This window comes from Protopterus annectens, chromosome 4.part0 (assembly GCF_019279795.1).
Source record: "Protopterus annectens isolate FY-2018-M chromosome 4.part0, PAN1.0, whole genome shotgun sequence".
Classification (NCBI taxonomy): Eukaryota; Metazoa; Chordata; order Ceratodontiformes; family Protopteridae; genus Protopterus; species Protopterus annectens.
Window position 1 is genome coordinate 769,299,472 of NC_056733.1, and position 9,878 is coordinate 769,309,349.

General features: G+C 39.4%; 1 non-coding gene across 1 annotated transcript; it reads right to left on the reverse strand.

The window, feature by feature from the left end:
* Positions 1–8,933: 8,933 nt before the first annotated feature.
* On the reverse strand, positions 8,934–9,015 carry TRNAS-AGA. The gene has a single exon. It is a non-coding gene; the product is annotated as a tRNA-Ser (tRNA).
* Positions 9,016–9,878: the final 863 nt, after the last annotated feature.

Below are 9,878 nucleotides of genomic sequence, written 5' to 3' on the forward strand. Positions count from 1 at the left end.
CCTGGCATCGTGCCACCCGACTTTAGTTCCCAGTGCCTCTGCCAAGTAGAGCCACTGGAGTGATCCCTGGGGTGAATTTTCTATTTCTCATCCACTCATCAAGATTTTTCTTGAAGAAGGTCAGCGAGGTGCTCTGCTTGACATGTATGGGAAGTCTATTCCATAGCATGGGTGATCTTTGGGTTATGAACCTGTCCCTCCAGTACGTTCTGTTGATTGTGGTAATGAGGTTGAGGTCTCTGGAGCTTGTGATCAGAAGGGATTGGGATTTCTTTAGATGTAGCATTTCTAACAGAGCTGGGTCAGACATGGCTTTGTAAGTCAAACAGAGATCGCCTCTAAGTAGGCGATATGAGACAGAGAATAGTTGGAGTTTTTTGAGTCTGTCCATATAGGACAAATGTTAAAGGTCTAGGATCCTCTTTGCGAGGTACTTTTATGGCCTCTCCAGTTGTTGCTGGTGTCTGGTGAGGTACATGCCAAATGGGGCATTGTACTCAATGATTGGCCTAATGAGAGAAGAGTAGAGGGAGACAATGACCTCTTTCTTCCTGGATGAAAACCCCTAATAGTGAGATGTGCCGTATAGAAAGACTTTCTGACCACAGTGACAATGTGGTGACCAAAAGAGAGGTTGCTGTCAATCTGTGTTCCCAGTTCTCTTATAATGCCTTCTGCATTCAGTGAACTACTATCAATGTGGTAATTCATGGGAACTGGGTTTTTCCTAAAGGGGATAATGACACATTTTTTGGCATTGAGCTTAAGGCCATGGTTCTGACACCAGTCGTTGGTCTCAGTGAGGCCATTCTGTAGGATGTCAACATCACTTGGGGAGTTAATAATAGCTCCCAACTTGTGATCATCTGTGAACTTTGTCAGCCAGAGTCCCTTCGTGTTGGCCTGGACTTCAGAGAAGTAGATACCAAACAGGAAAGGACCCAAGACCGAACTCTGTGGTACTCCACTCGTGACTAGTCAGCAGTCTGACTTGAGGTCAGATACTTTCACACTGTGCAACCCATCTAGTGATATAGGGGTTGATGCCTAGCTTAGTGAGTTTTTCTATGATTCCTGAGTGGGGAATGGTATCAAAGGCCTTGGCCAGATCAAGGTAGGCTGTATGAATCACCTTGCCTTCATCCACAGCTCTGGTGACTGACTCAAAGAAGTCAATCAAGTTGAGCAGGCATGATCTACCCTTCACAAAATCAAACTATGTTGGATCCAGAGTTTGGAGATTCCCTATATCCTTGTTTATTAGGTCCATGATGATGTGTTCCATAGCTTTGCATATCAGACTCATCAGGCTACTGGGGTGATAGTTCCCAGGGTCTGTAGTCAATATTTCTTTGTGCAGTGTGCCATTTGGTAGGGACATAGCCTGAGGTGCGGCTGTGATTGAACACGGCACACAGGTGAGGTACCAGTTCACTCTGTAGTTCATGAAGAACACAGCCAGGGATATTGTCAGGTCCCATAAAAGCTGTATTCTCGGCCTTGGACAGTACTGTTTTAACATGTGCCTGGCAATCTACTGGTATTGTGATTGGTCCTTTGGGGGGAGAGAGAGGGGTAAAGAGGGCACTGAATCTGTCGGCTAGTATATTGGCAATATCTATTGGCTCTGTATAGGAGGTACTATTGTGCAGTAGCTCAGAGCAAATCTGGGTATTGCCGTGAAGATTCTTTACATAACTATAGAAGGCCTTGTGGTTATCCTTACTGTCTGCTGCAATTCTGTTTTCATAGCTAGCTTTAGAGGATTTGATGAGGAGCTCAACTTTTTGCTGAGGTTGATAAGGGAGTTCTTCCACTCTTGGGACTTCACCTTATTCCATATCAGTTTCCTCCTTCTGTTGTAGAGTTTGTTTATGGCAGGGGACCACCAGATTGGCTTCCTTTTTTTGGAGGAGAGTGTCTTGGTTCTACTGGGTATGGCGAGATCCATGCATTTGTGTACGTGTTCGTACAGTGCATTGGTGTATGATTTGGCAGTCATGCAGCTATTCCCCATTTGCATGGGTGTTGTGAAGTTAGCCACCTCTGTTTTTAGGAGCCTAAAGTTAGCTTTGGAGAAGTTTTTCATAGTGGTTACCTTTGCGGGGGTGGGGTGGGATGTCAATTTCCAAGGTGATTAGTTTGTGGTCGGATCTAACCAGGGAGGACCTGACTATTGGTGTAGAGCAACGGTCACCATGTTAGTAATGATCAGGTAAAGTATGTTGCTACCTCTAGTGTGGGTAAGAACGAGCTGGTCCAGGGCATTGGAATTAATGAACTCCAGGAAACGTTGGGCAAATGTATTGGTACATGAGTAGTTTTCCCAGGTAATGGAGGGGTAGTTGAAGTCGCCTAGTATGAGAGTGTTAGGTTGGACCCTAATATTCTCCAGGGTGCTTAGGAATGTGGAGTGTGAGTCTTGCGACATGGTTGGGGACCTACATCATAAATCACTTGTTTGGCCATGGCCATTAAATTATACTCTATTAGTCTGGGGTAGTACTACACCTTGTTTATGGCACTGTGCTAAAATATTATGTGCATTTAGATGGCAACTTTACTTTTTATATTTTATGTCTGTCTGTCTGTCTCTATCATCTATCTATCTGCCTGTCTACCTATCTATCTATCTCTCTATCTTTCTGACTATCTATCTCTGTCTATTTAATTATCTGCCTATCTGTTTAATAAAAGTTAAAATATAGAAAAACAGAGAAATAATCAAAACTGTAGAAAAAATAAAATTAACAAAAAGGTCCTCAGTTTTTGAAGATGTCCTAAAAATTAAGACTTTTCCTGTTCGCCTTTAATCTGTCAGTCCATCTATCTATGTATCTGTCTATCAAAATATCTATCCAACTGATTATTTTACTTAAAAAATCATGACAGAGAAAATATTATAATGCTAGGCTATAGGATCATGGAATGTATTTTTTAACTGTTGTTTTATTTCTCTTCTTCATCTGCAATCAGTGTTGTTCTATTTCCCTTCTTCATCTGCAATCAGCGTTGTTCTGATGATTGAGAAATGTGTGAATTTTGACTTTTTGAATACAAAAAGAACAGGGAATGTCTTTTGAAGTATTTGCTGTGTCATCTTGGTAATATAATAAAAACAGATAAAAGTTGTGATCTGTATTTTGAAATGTAATTGCTGATGGACTTAATGACTTGCATATCACTAAGTCACTCCAAGATGGAGTCCAAGAAGAGGAAACAGACTTCCCAGACTCTGGAATAGACTGCCCATACATGTCAAGCAGAGTGCCTCTTTGGCCCTCTTCAAAAGGAACCTTGACGATTGGATGGAAGAAAGGAAATTCACCCCGGGGATCACGTCAGTTGCCCTGCTAGACAGGGGTCCAGGAAGTAAATAGTGTGGGAAGAAACAGCCAGGGAATTGTTATGGCTAGGCTTGTGTAGGCCCTAGGGGCGGTAGCCTAGTACCAGCCTATGAACCTATGAACCTATTGACAATCTTTAATTGTGTGGTAAGTAAAATAATTTGTCTGATTGCTTGTTTTTTCTCCAGACCAGAAATGGGATGATGATGTCACATGAACAATAAGGGCTGGGGAAACATTGCCCATAGCATTGTACACAACTCTGTACTATACTATACTATACTATACTATGATATAAATATTTTGACTCATCTGTATGGTGTATCTATGTCAAAACAGTTCTTCTGGAAGATTATGTATTGATTTCTCTAACTTACGATATAGATAGTCTTGCTCTTGCAAACTATAGTTGGCTGTCTGGAGTTTATTCTTTTCTGCATGCATCCTATATATTTTTTATTCCCTTTTATTTTATTTCTTTCTGTTTTCAACCTACATATGTTTTAACCTATGTTTGCACTGCTTTCTTTAAGTAAATTTAATTTCTTAACATTTATGTTCTTCTGGCTTGCATTCTTTTTTTATTATATTTGAATGTGCGTGATATTATTTATCTGAGAAGGGGGTAAGCTTTATTTACACTGTTGGTTAATAAGCTGTGTGGCACACGTCTCATTAGACTTCTTAGCCTTACTAACAGCAAGATTATGGGTGCATTTACGTTTGGCTTGATTATGAACAGATGGGTAAACTGGGTATCTGTAACCTGATTCAAAGTGATTGCAGTATTACTGTAACATGAGAAAAGTTATACAGTACAGATGCAGCCTCTGATCTGAAGGAGTGATGGGCCTCCTTGAAATTATTACATGTACAGATCTGCAATCATGGGACTTCACACATATCTGCTGACCTTACGAGACCCAAACATAGTGAAAGTTTTGAAACATGAGGAGAATAAATCCAAGATGACTTCTGTGCTTAACCTAGCAGAAGCATATCACCGTCAAGCATGAATGGAAATTAAACCAGAAGTAGATAAAAATCAGACAGCAACGGAATGTGCCAAAAATCAAAAGAAAGAATATAAGGTGAAGGATCAGATGAAAAGGCAAGAAATGTGGAAAAATCATAAATATAGTGGCAAGTATAGAAAACTTCTGGAAGAACCTCATGTTGATCAGGAATGAACACAGGAATGGTTAAGGAGAGGTGTATTCAAACCAAGAGATGAAAGGTTAATATTGGCAGCCCAAGGCAGTGGGCTACGTACATGCTGGTTTACAAAGTCCATTGAACATGTGGGAGAAACAGACAAATGTAGGTTTTGTAAAACCAAACTGGAAACAGTTGCACACCTCATTGCCGGTTGTGACATACTAATGGCAGAGGGCCTGTACACTGAAAGGCAAAATAGTGTGGTGAGGCTGTTGCACTGGGGATTGTGCAAACATTATGGTTTAGAAGTGACTGAGAAGCACTGGAAATGTGAGTCACAAAGCATCATAGAAAATTATCAAATCTACATCACATGGGATCATCCATTACCAACAATTCAAAAGATAGATGCTAGAAAACTGGATATAGTGGTCCAGGAAAAGAAGACAAGAGCAGCATTGATTATTGAAATTACCACACCCACTGACTACAGTGTTCCATGTACAGAGCGACACAAGGTTATAAAATATCAGGATCTTCAAGCAGAAATGAAAGCAATGTGGAAGAATGATACCAGATAGTTCCAATTGTAGTAGGAGCAATGGGTCTTATAAAAAAGACTCTACCATCATATTTAGATATGTTACCAATACAAGTAACTCTGTACGAATTACAGAAGGAGTCATTACTGGGCACACTGCAGATGCTGCGAAGATTACTTTTGGCTGACATCACAGAGTGAACAATACTAATTTCATTAACTTTAATCATAATTTGACTTAGGAATGGGGTCCATTCCCATCATGGTATTAGAAACCCAAAAGATTTGGAGAAATTAAGAGAAATTAAAAAAATAGAAATGCTATTGCAGTACTACTACTAGGGGTCTGGAGAGGTGATAAATCATCAAGCAAAGCAGAGTAGTATCACAGGAATTGAATTCATCCTCAAGTCTTGTTGAGTACCTTCACAAGGTGGACCCAGTTTTTCACAAAATCTCACCAAGACGATACTGATATATAGACTCTATTTTATATACCATATGCCATGGACAGAAGTAGGCTAAAAGATAAAGAAGACAGATGGGTGCACAAGTTCCAGGATAAAAAAGTGCCCAATCCTGCTAGGCACACTGGTGCCAGAACTGTAGAAAGTCTAACACAGGTTATATCACAGCATGATGGAACAATGAGTCCCCCAGGTAAGGAGAAACAGGAGGATCAAAAGACATCTGAAGAAGAAATATTTACATAGAAAAGAGAAAGAGATTTAATCCATCCATCTATCCATTCTCAGCCCCTTTTCACATTTTACACAGAATGTCAGGGTGTCACTTCTGCAGTGACAATCATCTCAAGCCAAGGTTTACGCCACCAGGCGGCTAGACCTGTTGCATTAGTTCAGTTGCACCACTCACTTACACACACACACTCACCTATGGACAATTTAGAGTGTCCAATCCACCTACTGCATGTCTTTGGAATGTGGGAGGAAACCAGAGCATCAGGAGGAAACCCACGTGACCACAGGGAGGACAAGCAGACTCCACACGGAAGGCACCCCTACTGAGACTCGAACCAGAGATTTAATATGGTGCAATATTTATGCAATGGAGAAAGCAAAACTAATTAATACAAAAAGAGCAGCACTAAACATATTTGAAGAGAAATACGGGCAAAGGCATCTGGGGGTTCAGGCACTTAGGCAGTGAGACATTTCCCTGTGGTACATTTGACTGAGGACACATGGCTGAAGTGACATTCAGCTGCAGAGAAATAAAGCTGTTTGCAAATTCCTTGTAGGCAAAGAGAGGCACACACTGCGATGCTCAATGCTCACAGCTTTAATAACCAAATGCATGGTGGCAGAAGAAGTAATGAGTGTTGTGCTGAGTGTACAGTACATGCTTATGTAACTACAACATGTAGAAGTGTGCTACAGCATAGAAGAAATCCTGCATGCTAGTGTAGTCACATTTATGCTCCAGTATGCATTTAAGGTAATGTTCCCTAGACACTGTGAAGGGGGTAGTGGTCCATGCACATCACCTATAATAGCACTGCCCATTGTGCACTGCATTCTTATTGCCACTGACGTGCCCTCTGGGCAGCTTGCTGCTGATGCCTGTCATATTGCCTGCTGTCTCATGTTGCCTTGGGGACCATGGACATTGTTTTCCCTCTGTGCATTTGGTTATTGAAGTTGTGGGCATGGCAACATATTCCTCTTTGCCCACAGGGAATTTGCAAACAGCCATATTCCTCTGCAGCTGAATGTCACTTCAGCCATGTGTCCCCAGTCAAATGTACCACAGGGAAATGTCTCGCTGCCTAGGCACCTGAACCTGGCATCTGGATATAGAAAACTTTACAATACAAAAAATAATAAAAAAAAAAAAAAAAACAAAGAGAAAAAGTAGAAAAGAGGAAAAGTTAAAGAAATAAAATTGAGGTTATGTATTACCTGCAAAGAGAAGGATTTAGTGTAGAAAATCTAACTTTGCTAACATCACAGCAGGATAGAGCAATAGATCCCCACATGAAGGAGAAATCAGTGAAGAGGGAAATGTCTGATCAGTTGCCATAGGAAGATACTTTTGAGCCTTCCATAGGAAACCAGACTAGTACAAAAGTTCAGCTATAGTTGCACAGCAAGGGAATGAACAGGAAATGGCAACTCTGACACATTCAATGTTATGGAGTGATAGGCCAGTGAGTTCACATATGAAAGAGCAATGTATGACACAGGATGTAAGTGAAGAGAATGTGGCACAGGAAGATGCTCTGGAACTTTCTATAGAATACCCACAGGAAATGGAGAACAAAGAATGTGCCCTCTGTTTAGAGGAAAATGATCTAAGAAGAGTTGCTTGATTTAATAGAGATGGACAGACATATTAAGATCAATGACAGAAGCAGACTACAAAAAGTCAGTAAAACCCCCCAAAATTAGAAGTTTGATAAAACAAATGAATACAGTAATTAGGGCTGTTCATAGAGATTTATGTGATATAACAGAAGTAAGCAGGATATATTACTGTGCAGCTAAATTAATAACAGCTAAAGTCTTAACCCAAAAACACAGGGAAGTAAGGGAAAGGAAGGAAGGGAAAAACCAAACGTCATCATGGAATTATCGAATTGAGAAAACTTAAAATCACTTAATACAAGAGGTGTCACTATTAGAAGAGTATAGATGAGGAAACAGATCAACAAAAATACTCAGAAAGATAGACGTGATAAATGCAATGCACACAATCAGATCAGATCAGGATCTATCGTGCACTATCGCAATAATAAATTAAAAATATCAGCACAGGCAGAAAAACTTAGAAAATATGCAGATAAGTATAAAGGAAAATTGCAAAATAAGCAATTTACTGATGACCCAAAAAAGTTTTATGGAGAATTGGGAAACAAGGCAAAATGAATTGAAATACCACCAATAAAAGAATAAATAGATACATTTGGAGAAATATCTATGAAGATCCTGTGGAACAAAACAAAGACACTAAATGGATAGAAGAAGTAAAAGAAAGAATAAAACGTACAAATGTACAGGATGTGAAATGGGATGAAGTAATGGTCACAGAGATTGAAACAAAGTTAAGCAAAGCTCCTAATTGGAAAACCCCAGGCCCAAATGCAGTACCTAACTTCTAGCTCAAAGTATTAACATCTTCACATGAAGATTTAGCCTTGAGTAAGAACTAAATATATGTATACCCCAAACAGACACCAACCTAGTTAACAACAGGAAAAACAACGCTCCTACTTAAGAGGGTAATAAAAGAAAGTCATATGGAACAAAGGATAATTTGTTGTTAAATAAAGTCATAATGGAGAACTGTAAAAAGGGGAAGAATTTAAATATGGCATGGACAGACTACAAAAAAGCATTTTACAGTATCCCACATTCAAGGATAAAAGAGTGCTTGAAATTTATAAGATTCACCCTACACTGATCAATTATAGGTTCATAGGTGTTTACTAGGCTAATGACCACAAGGGTCTTTGTAAGCCTAGGCATGCATCCCAAATCTCTGATAAGTTCTGATACCTTTGATAAGTGTAAGCATGGGCCTGAGAGATGAACCATTTACAGGTTACCTGTGTACATTAGAGACATAGATGCTAAACCAAGGATGAATTTCTGGTTTCCCATCCAGTTGTCCAAGTTGCACTTGAATTGGGTTAGGGAGGAGCTCTGCTTCATATGGATGGGGAGCCTGTTCCATATCCCAGAGTAGTATGTGGGATACAAACCTATTTGTCCAGCAGGTCCTATTTATATCACAGGCAAGGTTTAAGTCTTTAGAATGGGTAATTCTGGTGCTGTTTGTTTTGTGCATATACAGGAGGCTCATCAGAGTGGGGTCTGACAATGCTCTGTATGCCAGGCATAGATCTCCCCTCAAAACAGCACCAACATAATCAACAGGATATGAACCTGTGTGGGGAAACCCCAATGAATTTCTAGTCCATCACCTTAACCACTCAGCCATGATCACAGCACCCATTACATTATAGTGACCATGAAACAGTGGAAAACCACTTTGCAGTTAAGTCATGATGAAGGACAAATTATTATTCCAGGGATAAACATTCAAAGAGATATTTTCCAGGGTGACTCTTTGTCACCGCTGCTCTTTATTCTTGCTTTAACCCATTAAGCTCTCTGCTTAACAGATTAGGTCATGGCTATAATTTGGCTCTCAGAAAACAACAAAGTATAAAGATTTCTCATCTTCTTTTTGTGGATGATTTAAAATTATACAGTTTATCAGATGTGGAACTGAAAGCACAATTGCACGTGGTCAAACCTTTTTTGGATGATATAGGAATTTCATTTGGCCTTGATAAATGTGCAAAAGCAACCTTTAAAGCAGGAAATCTGCAGCAGCAAGAAAACATCAGTTTGGGACAGCAATGTCATATGAAAGAAGAGGGAGTGTATAAATATTTAGGAACTGATGAAAAATCAACAACAAAATATCAACAAATCCAAATAAAACTTAGTAAGAAATATTTTAGAAGACTAAAATTAATACTGGAAACAGCATTGACATCTAGGAACAATGTCCAAGCTATAAACCAATTTGCTTTTCTTGTCCTAACTTACAGTTTTGGAGTGATTGACTAGCTCCAAAAGGTGTTGGATATGTTGGACAGGAAAGCAATAAAGATGCTTCGTGCTCATGAAATGATTTATAAAAATCAGTGCATACCAAGAAATTAATAAGCTTTACTAGAAATTGTGAAAATACAACTGCAGAATCAGGGTAAGGATATATGTAATAGATACTTCCATTTAATTGATGATTAATGATATTCATTTATAAAAATTAAGCAACAAATAGATAAAAGGAACAAT